Source organism: Agrilus planipennis, unplaced genomic scaffold, assembly GCF_000699045.2.
Source record: "Agrilus planipennis isolate EAB-ADULT unplaced genomic scaffold, Apla_2.0 scaffold10, whole genome shotgun sequence".
NCBI lineage: Eukaryota > Metazoa > Arthropoda > Insecta > Coleoptera > Buprestidae > Agrilus > Agrilus planipennis.
In genome coordinates, this window is record NW_020442465.1 from 1,774,590 (window position 1) to 1,789,787 (window position 15,198).

The 15,198-nt window shown below is 34.7% G+C and overlaps 1 protein-coding gene and 1 long non-coding RNA gene across 2 annotated transcripts in view; one reads left to right on the forward strand and one right to left on the reverse strand.

The window, feature by feature from the left end:
• Window positions 1–15,198, forward strand: part of LOC108734062 (collagen alpha-1(XV) chain-like) — a 368,331-nt gene that overhangs the window by 46,771 nt on the left and 306,362 nt on the right. The gene's annotated exons all lie outside the window — the stretch shown is intronic.
• LOC112906607 overlaps window positions 1–15,198 on the reverse strand; it is an 83,509-nt gene that overhangs the window by 29,505 nt on the left and 38,806 nt on the right. Inside the window, exon 2 of the long non-coding RNA XR_003232459.1 lies at window positions 9,084–9,218. This is a non-coding gene — a long non-coding RNA (uncharacterized LOC112906607). The remainder of the gene's footprint in view (window positions 1–9,083; window positions 9,219–15,198) is intronic.

Genomic DNA, 15,198 nt, shown 5'->3' on the forward strand with positions numbered 1-15,198 from the left:
GCGTCGCAGGCAGCTCCGACAGAACACAGACCAACTTTTACCTGCTGTCTTAACAGTGCGTTTTAGAAAATACCACAAATGGCGCGGTAAACGCCATCTGTAGTACGATGCTACATTTTAGGATTACGTATGCTTCAACAAGGTCCATTTAAATATATGGATATTTACTTGCTGAAACGAATCCCTCCGTAGCTAACCTCAACGTAACAAGCACGTTACCATAATCGAGTAAAATAATTCGAAGTGGTCTGTATTCTGTAGAAACTGCCAGACGCGGATGGCGATTTCGATCTTTTTGGATCTCATCATTTATTTTTATCATTTATTCGATTATGCTAACGTGCCTATCACGTTAATGTTAGCTACGCCGGGATTCGTTTCAGGAAGTAGATTTCCATACATTTAAATGAACCTTGTTGGAGCATACGTAATCCTAAAATGTAGCATCGTGCTACAGATGGCGTTCACCACGCCATTTGTGGTATTTTCTAAAACGCGCTGTTAAGACAGTAGGTAAAAGTTGGTCTCTGTTCTGACGGAGCTGCCTGCGACGCGCTGATGAGATCCAAAAAGATCGAAATAGCGATCCGCGTCTGGCAGTTTCGACAGAATACAGACCACCACGTCTTGGAAAGATTGCACTTAAGGCACTTTCAGAAGAGAATGCCCTACATTCTTCTCATGGTTTGAAATATACAACACCATCTAGTACAACCGATTTATTGGGATAGTAATCAAAACACAATATGTATTTTTTACTAATCAAATTAGTCCATGACTAATTCTATTGTTTTAAGCGAATACACATGTTTATAACAACAAAAATTCATGCATGTGAATGAAAATCAATACAAAAAATTCGAAGGCGATATGTGTAATTCTGACTTATACAATGTTCAATAAATTTCAGTATTTAAAATTAATAAGTCAAACACTTTTTTATTGCAGTCTATTAGTCCCTTTGGTTTATGGTAAAGTTATCTGTTTTATGAATATTTCATTGTTCTGTTTAATTTGAACTTTCTTAAATCAAACAACGAATATTTCTTTTTTACCTAAAGTAGATGTAAATAGCACAAAAGATTCCAATTGTATGATCATCATTATTTTTGCAACTGAAAGAAAATTCGAAATTCACATTTCAGTGTTCATTAAAATTTATTCCTTTCAAAGAATCGTTTGCTACATTAAACAACTTAAAATGCCCCAATACTTCAAGATGTCTACTTCAAAAGTATTTCTTGGAATTTCTGCTATTTGTAAAAAAACTTAAATAAAATACCTATTACCTAAAAATTCTCAACGTTCAATTATTTATTAATGTAGGCGATGAAAAAATGAACGCGTATGCTTTAAAACAATTCACAAACAGTTTATGAGCGACTAATAAAAGAAACGAATGAAAGATTGTTCCTATGGGCAAATTCTTGAAAAATATTCGAGCAAGTTTACATACCTTACTTTATCACATAGTTGTCTGTTTGGTTGAATCAATTTTTTGGCTCTTTTACAAATTTTTAGCTTTATTCATTAAACAAGTGAATATTGATTACCTGAGGTACATATATACATTTCATTGTCATTTATTATATCGATTACTTTTACAAAAACAAATTGTTCTTTTTATGCCCTTTTCATTCGCAAATACACGCACGTCCACTCTTTCCTATCCTGAGCTAAACTTCGCATTTCCCTAAAACTAGAACAACCCACATCCTTAACCATTTGCGAACAGTAATCTAATCTAGGTCTAGCTCTACTCCTCTTAACTCCTGATCCTGCCTCTAATATGTCTCTGACTAGACCTTCATGCCTGAGAAGGTGTGCTACCAATCTATCCCGCCTATTTGTTATTGACTTCCATAGAGTTCTCTGTTCTCCTATTTTTTCTAATACCTCTTCATTTCTAACCTTCTTTAACCACTTTATCCTCATCATTCGTCTGTAATACCACATTGCAAAACCCTAACATTTAAAAATTTCTCTACTTGATAATAATAATGATAATTCCATACGGTTAATAATTTTGGCAAGAAAGTCACCAAATTAACAACTATCCGAAAAACTGCACCATAGTGTAATCTATTTTATTGAATTTTATTGTCAATATATCAGTGACAGATCCAAGGGGGACCGAAGAGATTAAGAAACTCCACCTCCCAAGAGATCTACAACTTAATTTAAAAAATGTTAAGTGAGAAAAATTGAATTAGATTTGCCCATTAATATAAATTTCGTCATTTTCAACGAAAAGAAACATGCCAAAATGGTACTTTACTTGAATACTATGAGTTATGTACTCAATTTTGAAAAACGCTGCTTATTCATTCAGCAAACTACATTTAAATGAAATTTAATATTCCACACCAAGATTTGTTCCTAGATCCGCCCCTGATATATGAAACATGAACCCCGTCCTTCTAGAATAGTAATTAGGTATGCAAATACTAGAACGTAAAGTGATTTTAAAAGTTAATCTCCCATAATGGAGGAACCTTGAAACTGGTGCCCTAGTTGCCCCACCTTAAACCCAGCCCTGAAATCTAACAATGTAATGTACTTGATTGTAATAATTTATTTTGATCCATGAAATCACTGTGAGCAACTAAATTAATCAGGCAGGTGTGATATATGGCATCTAGCGTTAATCAGCAGACATTAACACAATTATTGTTGACACAACCTGAAAACAACTATTGAGAGACTTATCTTACTTCTGAAACGTTAATAAATAACATAAATACTCTTTTACCTAAAAAGAATTAAATACATAAGTCGGAATTACTGAATAATGTCATTCGGAAATTATTCGTATGAAAAATTTAGTTCATTTAATTGTTTCATCTTTGAATACTATTTCCTCCTCCCTCTAGTCTGTTAGATTTTTCATTTAAGACACTCAAAAAGATCGAATCTTAAGTAAAATTGTACAGAAGAGGATGGAAAACAGGACCGAAGAACTATTAGGGAAAGATCAAAGTTAATTTAGAAGAAATAGAGGAACGCGGGAGGCCACTCTAGCTTTTACGGGTAATAATAGAGGAAACGATAGAAAAAGGTGAGAGTGCGAACATAGGATTTGTAGATTTAGAAAAAGCTTTTGACAATATTAAATGGGAGAAGATGTTAAATATACTTAAAAATGTAGGGATGAGTTACAAAGAGAGAAGAGTGATACTTAGTTTGTATAAAGAGCAACAGGTACTTATAAAGCTGAGGCTGCAACGTAGAGAAGTAAATATTAGGAAGGGAGTTATGCAGGGATGCACACTGTTACCGCTACTTTTTAATCTATACATCGAAGACGCGATCAACATCATTAAAGACAGTACTACTGTAGGGATAGATATACAGGGGCAAAAGATTAGTATGCTTAGATTTACAGATGATATAGCAATATTAGCATCTGGCAAGGAAGAATTAGAAATAGCTTTAAATAAAATAAAAGCGGTATTGTCAAAATAGTGTTGTATAAAAATAAAGTAAAATAAAAATACTGGTACGCAAGGGAAGAAAAAGCAGGGAATGATCGAATATAAAGATAGGAGACGAAAAATTAGAAGAAGTGGCTGATTTTAGATACCTAGGAAGTCAGATAAATCAGGACGGAAGGAGTAGTAGGGATACAAAGCAGAAGATAGCACAGGGTCGAGTCGCTTAATATAGAAATTCGAAAAAATTGATAAAGGTGTACGTTTGGAACACAGTGTTACAGGCGAATGACGAGGATACCGTGGATAGAAAAGGTTAGAAATAAAGAGGTATTAGAAAGAATAGGAGAACAAAGGACTCTATGGAAGTTAATAAGAAATAGGCGAGATAAGTTGGTACGGCACCTTCTTAGGTGTGAAGGTCTAGTCAGGCATATTAGAGGCAGAAACTGTAGTTAAAAGAAGTAGAGGTAGACCTAGATTAGATTGCTGTTCACAAATAGTTTAATGGAAATGTAAAGATTAGCTCAGGATAGGGAAGAGTGGTGATTAGTGCCCAACCAGTCTTAGTATAAGTAGTATTCTGGTCTAAAAACTGCTCAAGAACAATAACAACAATGTTAGACAACGACTATTAAGACTCATAATATTAGTAATTTGGTTGTGTGCTTAAGGTTAGAAGCGTTCGAAATGTGGAAAGAATACGAGAACAAAGGACTCTATGGAAGTCAATAAAAAATAGGCGAGATAGGTTGGTAGGACACCTTCTCAGGCATGAAGGTCTAGTCAGAGACATATTAGAGGCAGANAAGAGTGGAGGTGCGTGTCCAACCAGTCTTAGGACTGACAACCTTATGATGACGATGATGATGGTTGTGTGCTTAATATAAGTTTCAATTGAGTTCTCTTTTACATTTTATCGAATTCAAGCCCAGGACTGATTTCAGATGATTCCAAGACTGGTAGAATTTGGAACGGCACATCTTCCTCTTAATTTTTTTTTCTCCTAAACTAACAGTACCATTTGTCTGTTTGGTTTGATTGTGAGTTTTAGAAACGACTGTCGAAGTTTATTTTAAGAAGAGGAAAGAGTCAGAGTGCCCGCTCACTGTATATTTGTGGTTATTCTGTACATAACGTGAATTCATAGAATTGGTGCTACAACACGACCGTGAATACATACAAACGATCCACTTATTCACTTACACTTTTCATGGTCGCCCGCGAAAACGAAGGAAGTTGTAAAATGTCGACAGTTTACGTGGCTCAAATTGAAATTATTCCGAATATGAGTCAGGCCGAAGAAGACTATTTACATTGGGTTTTATGTAAGAGTTGAAATTTATGCGTTTGGATTTGTGCCAGCACTTGAAGAATATTTAAAAAAAATCTCATATTTTCAGAACATGTTTACGATTTCAAAATGTAACAACAATGTTCACTTTATTATAATCTGTTTGATTCTAAAAATAAGCGAATCCACTTAGAAACATTACAATACCGTTGCTTATTAAAAAATTTGACTCGGTGAAAGAAACTTAAAAGGTTTGTAGTTACAGCAATTTTAGCTAACAAACCACGGGAATGCATTATTTGGTAATCACAGTCAACCTCTTAAATGTTTTTCATTGTGAATTGCACCAAGAGCTTTTTATAAATTATTATTAGTAGATACCCTCCCTCAGCTTGAGTAGCATGGAAATCTGGTTGCTATGTTCTATTAACCAGAGCGAAAAAAGATACAGACACACATTTGAATCTTTTTACAAAAATAATTTAAATTTACAAAATATTATCTTACATTGGTCCATGTCTAACGACACAAAAACCTCCCCGAATAATGCTTTACTTTATCAATTTTCCCACTTTTTATATTCTATCATCACAAGGTCGCCAGTCGTAATACTGGTTGGACACGCACCTTCTGAGCTAATCTTCGCATTTCCTTAAAAGCAGAACATTCCATATCCTTCACTATTTGTAATCTATCGTAGGTCTACCTCTACTCCTCTTAGCTCCTGTTTCTGTTTCTAATATGTCCCTAACTAATCCTTCATGTCTACTAAGACCGGTTGGACACGTACGTCCACTCTTTCCTGTCCTGAACTAATTAACCCATTTCCCTAAAGCTAGAACATCCCACATCCTCAACTATTGAGAACATTAATCTAGTCTAAATCTACCTCTACTCCTCTTAACTCCTGTTGCTGCCTCTAGTATGTCTCTGACATAGACCTTCATGCCTGTAAGGTGTTCTACCAACCTCGCCTATTTTTTATTGACTTCCATAGAGTCTTCTGTTCTCCACGGCATCCTTATCATTCGCCGGTAGCACCACATTTCGAACGCTTCTAAGTTTTTCTTTTCCGCCGCCTTCACCGTCCACGATTCGCACCCGTACAACGCCGCGCTTCAGATAACAATTTTTTTTTAATTTTTAAATGAACCGCTCGCGAGCATTTAATGTGACCATGCTCTATCCTCTGTTTTAGATATCTACTGTTCCTTCTATCTGACTTCCTAAGTACTGAAAATCAGCCACGTTTCCCAATTTTTCCTCTCCCATCTTTATATTCTCCCTTTCCGTACATTTTCTTCCCTTACAATCCAGTATTTTTGTCTTTTTTATCTTAATAGCTTAAAAATTCATTCAATAAGGTTACATTTCGCAATTTTACTGAATAAAGATTTATTCAATTAAATAGAACGGATCTGATTTTGAGCTGTAATGATTTCAAACGATGGAACCAGTACCAACGAAATAGTAAATTATAAAGTTATTAATGATTTTTTTCTTGGTCAATCTTCAGTTGTCAACTCTGACACAATAATGTACGTAATATGTACTACCTATATGAAATGTATAAATTCTGTAACGCTCTTATATCTTCATGATTAACATTATCTAAAGCGAATTCCAAACTGCGAGTTATTAGTTTTAATGTAAATTCCATGGCACAGATAAAGAGTTTCGTAAGCATGTGAAAACAGCAATAAAACATGACCTTAGCTTTTGGTTATTTATCTTCGCCTTATTTCTATTCTCAATCGTTTTATAAATAAATTATCATACAAGTGAGTCATGTTAATTTGCATTATCTCAGTTAGACGCATGATATTTATTACGAAGACACGTGAAATTGCTAATAAAATGCAGATTTCATAGGATAGCGAATAATGAATGAAAATGTAACCAACATTCAAAAGACACTCCCGTCATTGTCATACAATTGTTCTCATGTATGATGTCTTGATGTACCTATGTATATATGTAAACCTAAGTTCATATGCAAAAAGACATCGTAATCATGACAATTAGTCTACGTTGACTATTTATTAAATGTGCAATAAAACAATAGTGACTCAACTGAAAACAGACTATGGAATGCGTTTCAGTAATCTACCAAANATCATTCGCCGGTAGCACCACATTTCGAACGCTTCTAACTTTTTCTTTTCCGCCGCCTTCACCGTCCAAGATTCGCACCCGTACAACGCCGCGCTTCAGATAACAATTTTTTTTGAATTTTTAAATGAACCGCTCGCGAGCATTTAATGTGACCATGCTCTATCCTCTGTTTTAGATATCTACTGTTCCTTCTATCTGACTTCCTAAGTACTGAAAATCAGCCACGTTTCCCAATTTTTCCTCTCCCATCTTTATATTCTCCCTTTCCGTACATTTTCTTCCCTTACAATCCAGTATTTTTGTCTTTTTTATCTTAATAGCTTAAAAATTCATTCAATAAGGTTACATTTCGCAATTTTACTGAATAAAGATTTATTCAATTAAATAGAACGGATCTGATTTTGAGCTGTAATGATTTCAAACGATGGAACCAGTACCAACGAAATAGTAAATTATAAAGTTATTAATGATTTTTTTCTTGGTCGATCTTCAGTTGTCAACTCTGACACAATAATGTACGTAATATGTACTATATGAAATGTATAAACTCTGTAACGCTCTTATATCTTCATGATTAACATTATCTAAAGCGAATTCCAAACTGCGAGTTTTTAGTTTTAATGTAAATTCCATGGCACAGATAAGGAGTTTCGTAAGCATGTGAAAACAGCAATAAAACACGACCTTAGCTTTTGGTTATTTATCTTCGCCTTATTTCTATTCTCAATCGTTTTATAAATAAATTATCATACAAGTGAGTCATGTTAATTTGCATTATCTCAGTTAGACGCATGATATTTATTACGAAGACACGTGAAATTGCTAATAAAATGCAGATTTCATAGGATAACGAATAATGAATGAAAATGTAACCAACATTCAAAAGACACTCCCGTCATTGTCATACAATTGTTCTCATGTATGATGTCTTGATGTACCTATGTATATATGTAAACCTAAGTTCATATGCAAAAAGACATCGTAATCATGACAATTAGTCTACGTTGACTATTTATTAAATGTGCAATAAAACAATAGTGACTCAACTGAAAACAGACTATGGAATGCGTTTCAGTAATCTACCAAAAACTGAATCATTCTGTTTAACCTATATAAATAGAAATCACACAAATTATTATTCATAATATATATCTTATGCTTGCCTGTTACCAATTCACGCCATTTTACTCCTTAACTGCTCAATCGATCATCATGAAATGTTGTATGCACGTACAGAATAGGTACATAAAAGAACATAGAGTACCTTTTCTCCAGAAAAAAGTACCTACTGTTCCCGCGGGATATAAAAATTTTGGGGTAAATGTCTAGATGATGGGGGTAGGGGTGGGTGGGATCGAAAGAGGGGGTCTCCCCTACCACTGTACCATAAAAATTTCGTGGCGGTCTCACCCCCATATAAAGTTATAGGGGTTAGATGGGGGTGGGGGTAGGGGAGATCGAAAGAGGGTGGTCACTTGAACAAAACCCGATAACCTAACCTAACCTAACCTAACCTACCCTATTGATAATGATATTGAAATAATGTTTTATATAACTTTCTCAATATTTTTATGTATTTTTCATTAGTTTTGGCTTTGAATATTGTTTACGAATGACTATATAAATATTTACATGCCTAGAAATGTATAAAAATTGGCATATTTATTAATTTTGAACTCCCATAACTTTTTATAGGGGTGAGACCGCCACGAACTTTTTATAATACAGTGGTGGGGGAGACCTCCTCTTTCGATCCACCCCACCCACCCTGAAGGGGTTGGGGGGCCATCATCTAGACCTTTACCACAATTTGTTCTGTGGTCATATTTAAGACATCAATACGAGCAAAGCCACGGAGAAAACCTATCATGCAATACTGTACACATTGTCGGGGGTAAAAATACTGCTCCTAAGGGATAAAAAATTAGTTTTATGTGATCGTCAATGATTTTTGACACATATTTAGGACATCAACACGAACGAAGCCGCGGGTAAACGCTAGTATTAGATAAAAATGAATATTGAGTTCCCCCAGCATATAGTCTGTATGTCGCCATCTAGTGACATTGATTGTTAACTGAAGTATTTCAAATTTAGTCAACGACGTATTATTAAATTGTGGCGTATTTTGAGGATCGTCAAACACGATAATTTGATAATCCTAACTGTTTTTATTATTTGAATTTTGAATTTTTAATATTAGTAGTATTAATAAAATATTTTTTTAAATTTTAGGTGCCTACCTTTAATCTAATAATGAAATTCAAGAGATTCAGGTTTGCTGTCGTTTGTTGTCGGCTTTCGTCCTCGATTCTTATCCGGGATATTTCCAGCGTCACTGTTTATTATGTCCTATCTGCATCGTACGAGACCTAAATCTGTAAATAAAAAAAGAAATGTTAGCAGAGGAATTGTTGAGATAAAAACATAAGATGTTGAAAAGACCAGCTTTAATCTAGTTAATCAACATAAAGTTGAACAAAAGACATTTCTCGGAAACTATTTTAGGAATGTTTGTATGTACCAAACATACGTATGTAGAACATCGTCTAAAACTTTATGGTCATCAATCAATTAAAAAAGAGTGCATTCAAAAAGGTTCTATCTCGTTTGCGGAAACCGCTATTTATGCTCGTAATAAAAGATGAAAGATATGCTCCAATATTCCAGAAATATCCTTTTTATCATACCCAGACACGTATACAATACACATACAGTGAATGACAAAAGTATCGAGCGAAATTCTTAAATAAAAAATACAGTGAGCCTTTCGGGAAAGCCCCAGAGACTATAACGATTTTTAATTATAAATAGGTATAAAGATTTTCGACTTGAAAATCCTTGCAGTCAAATAATAACAGCTTAAGTAACAGTAAAAATACTAGAATGTTTTGGAGTATGGTAGAACTTTTTACCTACTAAGTACTTGAAAGATACCTAATTAGGCAAAAACCCTAGCGTATCTCCGAATTGAAGAGTTCTACACGTTTCTAGAAAATTATGGAATATTGGAGCTGGAAACATTCATTTAAACGTTCTGGAGCCATTGGGAATAACCGAGGAAAGCCTGAAGAAGCTCTAGATTAATCCACAATAATACATTCACTATTTATATTCTTGATTATTTCCGAAATACTTGGTAGGTTGCTTTTGTTGTGACGGTATTGTCTTAACTATATTTTAATCCCGAATATCAGTAAAAACGTTAAAAAAACTTCTTAAGTCTTATTATTCGGGGAAGAGGGGAGTTCACAATTTTCTGTTAAAAAAACAATAATTATGATAATATAGGGGGTGGACATTCAAAATTAACAAAATTTTGCTTATGTCATACTTGAACGCTTCCTTTGTTGCACGATTAATCATCATCTCTGTTACAATTTCAGCTCAAAGACTGGTTGGACACGAATCTCCTCTTCTTCCTGTCTTGGGTCAATTTAATCTAATTCCATCTGTGCTATCCTTAACTCCCGTTTCTGCTTCTAATGCATCTCTAATTAGCCCTTCATTATTGAGAAGGTGTTCTATAGTTGGGACGATCGAAATTGGCAAAGTATATATAAATTATTTGTGAGAATGGACGTATCTTCCTTCTTATTTCCAGTTGGGACTGTAGTCATTTGCTGCGTTTCGAACACGCCCTTGTTAAGTTAGGGAATACTTCATGAGTACTACAGATAATGTGAAAAGAGATAACCGAATAATAGTAAGCGGTACAGCGGTTAGAGGTTGGTTAGGTACGCAAAAGGTCAGGGTCGGCTTTATAACTGTCTGGTTGGAGTTATATCTTTAAACAAGCATCTTTACTTTCCTAAATTCTTGAGAATGTTAAACTTAAGTCCGATGCTGGTAACATGTTCAAATTCTACTAACCTGCATCTGTTTCTGTTACACAATAACTGGTTTAATGCTATTCCCTTTTCTTTATTAGTGTCCGCTGCAATTCCTACCTGACATCTCTTTTCTATGTTTACGATATTTCCTGCAACGCCTGTTCTGAGTAAAAGTAAGCGTTCTATCAGCAATCTTTCTAGTCTAGTTAGTAAATTTAAAGAAAAAAGAAAATGTGACAGTTTTATTGTGGACTATGTCAATTTTGAACGATCCAAGTATACCAACCTATCCCAATCCTTATTTTTTATTGACTTCCATAACACCATCTGTTCTCTGTCTTCCTAATTACCTCCACATATCTAACCTTTTCTATCCACGGCATTTTTAACATCTTCCTGTAGCCGTACTTAAACTATTCTGACTTTCTTTTTCACAGCTAACACCGTCCCTGATTCACATCCATACAGAGCCATGATCTAAACGTATACACTTTTAATAATCTCATTGAATTTCTAAGTAAATAAGTGAAATAAAAGTGGATTCAATTTTTGTTTTGTTTTAATTAATTTTCATACCATACACAATATGATCCAACATTTTTGCCGCTCACTGTACACATAAGCACATATCTACTACCACTAATCCACTCCTTTTCTACTTTTTGTGATCGTTGTGGGTGTTGCCGGGTATCTACAACTTTTATGTGGACGAGCCGGAATATTTCCCTCTGATGTAATGAGTTTCCGTTCAAAGTTCGCGTTTGAAGTTCGACTATAAACATTCGGCCATTGTGCCATATTTCATATTCATCGTTCTAATCGAGCTTTTTTATTCTTTTATTAGAAACAACTCAACTATAGGCGATACGCGGGATGATAATAGCGTGTGGTGCAAATGCGTTTGATGTTTTGTTTCAGGGAAAACCAATCACAAATAATAGTACGTGATGTTTTTAGTAGACTGTGTGTAGAACTAATACCTACAAATTCATATACGGGGTGTTGCTCCAGTTATACCAAAAATTTACCTTTACTCTACTATAAAAAGTTCGTAGCGCTCTCACCTCTATAAAAAGTAATGGGGATTAGATGGGGGGATCGAAAGAGGGTGGTCACTTGAGTAAAACCCTATAAAAAATATGCGGCGGTCTCACCCCCATAAAAAATTATTTTGACAATTTTCATACACTACAATTCAAATAAGATTCAATAAAAAAAATATTTTCAAGCGGGTGGAGGTGGGGGATCGAAAGAGGGTGGCCACTTGAACAAAACCCTAACCTAGTTTTACCTTTGAATATTGTTTAAGAATTCTATAGGGTGGTGTTAAGCTACAATGTTTTCAAATATCTAGGACTGTTCTGAGATAAATTTTGTAGAGTAAACATGGAAGAATCGAGAACGTTCTGGAATGTTCGAGAACCATTATGAATAAATGACGGCGATAGTTTCTCGTACTATATTACAGCATTTTATGTACATTTCGACGAAAGTGTTCGAAAAACCATTTGGGATTTCGTGTAATTATCAAGATTTATTTAACATTACATACTACAACGGAAGAGGACATGTAGGGCTAGTCAGAGATATGCTCTGCATAAACCACATGACTTTAGTTTAGTCCCCTTGTGACCCCCCCCTCCATCCCCATCTTTGTTGTATTTTTGGTCCTTATCCCATAGAACAGCGTGATCATTTTAATACCAAAACTATTTGAGCAAATAGTTACAGTAAATATCGCGATTAACCATTATTGACAGGAAATACGTCACCTTCAAGCCGACTATTACATGTAGATAGTAGATATTAATATTTATTTAAACAAATTAGGACATTGATCAATTTTTACATTCTCTTCCTGAACTCACCCCCCTCATATGGTTCAGAAAAAACTTTTACCAAACTCCTTCCCCTTTATAGATTATATACACAGCCCCCTATTACATTGTACAGTGGAATTCGTTTATTATGACTCCGCTTATATTGACCAACCGCTTAATATGAATTGCAGTTTTTTTCATATTAAATTCTCTATAGGAAAGTCTGGATATAATAACATATCGTTTATTATGACTGATTTTCAAGAAATCATATCCGGCTATAATGACCCAAATGATTAATATTAATAACATTTTCGCTTATTTCTCTGACCCTTCTTATGTATATTGATATCACAATTCATCGTTCTTTTTTTTCTGTTAATAAATATATACAATTTGTAGTTTTTCTCTCTATTAAACTAAATAACTAACCAAAATAGAAAGTTATTTATTTTCTAAGACTATGCTTTGTATGACGCCCGCTTAGTGTGACGTGTTTGTCATTTCCCTTCGATGTCGTTATAAGCGGATTCTACTGTATGAGTACTTTTTCCTGAGATAGTGTCATCTTTTACCAAAAATTAAACTTCTAATTTGTGTGTTATGCACCTATAGGTACATATGTACTTGTATTTTAAGGAAAGCAAACTTTTTCTAGATTTTCTATCGATCTATCAGCTTGTCTTATTACATTTCTTTTGTGTATAATAATAGAATTATTGATCAGTGCACGTTGTCGAGACAGACATGCACGTCGCTATAAAAAAGTATTGCCAATATTTGTGTACGGTCCTAAAATAAATCCAGACGGCGCTATAAATTCTACTTTCAAAATCGTTTAAGTTCAACGCCAATGACCGGATGCGACTCATGTCGAGAATTTTACGCTGATTTTGCAACCGGCAAAATCTATAAATGCGTCGCTAAGCAAAAAAAAATTGAAATACGTTTCGGGTATGTATAGTTGCAATTTTATACAAAATAGAAAAATTACTTTGGGGAATAAACATAAAGAAAACCAAACTGATTTTCGTATAATCCTATTGGTACATAAGATATCAATAATGTTTTATCGTAAATAAATGTCAAGGAATGTTAAGGGTTGGTGTAAATTCCGTCCGAAATACTCTAGCGACTTGCTTTAGGTACTGTTCGTTTCAAGAAGTTGGAGATATGCCCCTTGCCTTTATTAGGATGCGCCGGAGCATAATTCCAAATTCAATCATATTTGTCTTCGTAGCTCATTTCTCCACCGATCATCGAGCGAGAACTAGACGAAAGTGTACAGTACCATTTGCAAAATTATTTAAACTGCCTCGTTAAAATTTAAAAATATGCTTTATTTAAAAGAATATTTAGCCAAAAATAATAACAAGTGAATTAACTTAACGCTCTACACACCTATAAAACTTTTGGTTTGTTTTCTATTGTTAATTTATATACATTTTTGTTTTAATAAATTGCTAAACATTTTCGTTTAGTACTGTACAGTTCTAGCCGATCTCCCAAGACCGCCCATCGAGAGCTCTGCTCGTTCGAGCTTGTTCCAACTATTTCTGTCTTGCTCACGCCTAGTTGTATTCTTTCTATCTTCGCGCAGATTTCTCCAAGGTCACAATTCTAACAAATTGAAATAGACTGTATCTATACTTTGTACGTTCTGTCCGAAGGATTTTTATTCCTGTAGGATTATCTCGTAGGACGCATCGAATGTGTGACCGGTAATAACCAGTTTAGTCTGTGGACCTTATGTATGGAATTGATAAAAATTCACTTAAATGCCTAATGTATTCTTTGTATTAACTATAACCTACCTATTTCGTGATACATTTGCCCGGTATACGTAACCACAGTCACAGGATAATTTACCGATTTTGCAGACTTGTACATAATTATCAACAAGGGCGCCTGAGGCATGTTACTAGGCAGCGAAACGAATATACAGAAAAAAAAATACAAAATTGAAAAGTGAAAAGGATATTTTGGTTTTAGGCAATGCATTCTCATTTGGATTTACTCATGTCGAGAAGCTGAATTGATAAGCCGGCCGACCACCATTACATACAACTAATTTCAAAGGGTTGATGATATGCCCCCCAAATTAAAAATGTTCAGTCTCTCAGAGTCTCGAAAAACGAGACTCGAGTCTTCGTCGCTCATTGAGTCTCTCTGGTGTCGCTGAGAGAGACTGTCGAGAGACTGTCAAAAAAACTCTTTAGGGAGACTGAACGAGAGACTCGAGTCGCTTATAGAGAGATCCTCATTTCGTATCGAGTCTCTGAACGAGAGACTCGAATCTCTCAATAAGTGGTGTCTCGGTAGTTCAACATATTTCAGAGATCCCTGCCTTTCTACGAGAAACTCAAGTCTCTCAATTTTTCAGTTTTATTCATTCAGTCTGTCTGTGAGGGACTCGAATCTCTAAATTAACAATTTTATCTTTCGAGTCTCTGAGAGACTGAAAATTTTTGTCTAGAGCCCTTGCATTTATCTGGACGGACCGTACCAAAATTTCAAAAGTATTTCTGTTATGTTTACGCCTATTTCCTCAAGGTCACATCTCTAACCGTTTGAAATGAGTTGTAAAACTAAATTTTCTATCCCTTGACAACAGTGTTTTTCTCTGAATAAAAGGTATCGTATATCCTTTTCTGTGTCCCTGACAATGTATAAACAAAATTTCATGATGATCGGTTCAGTAATTA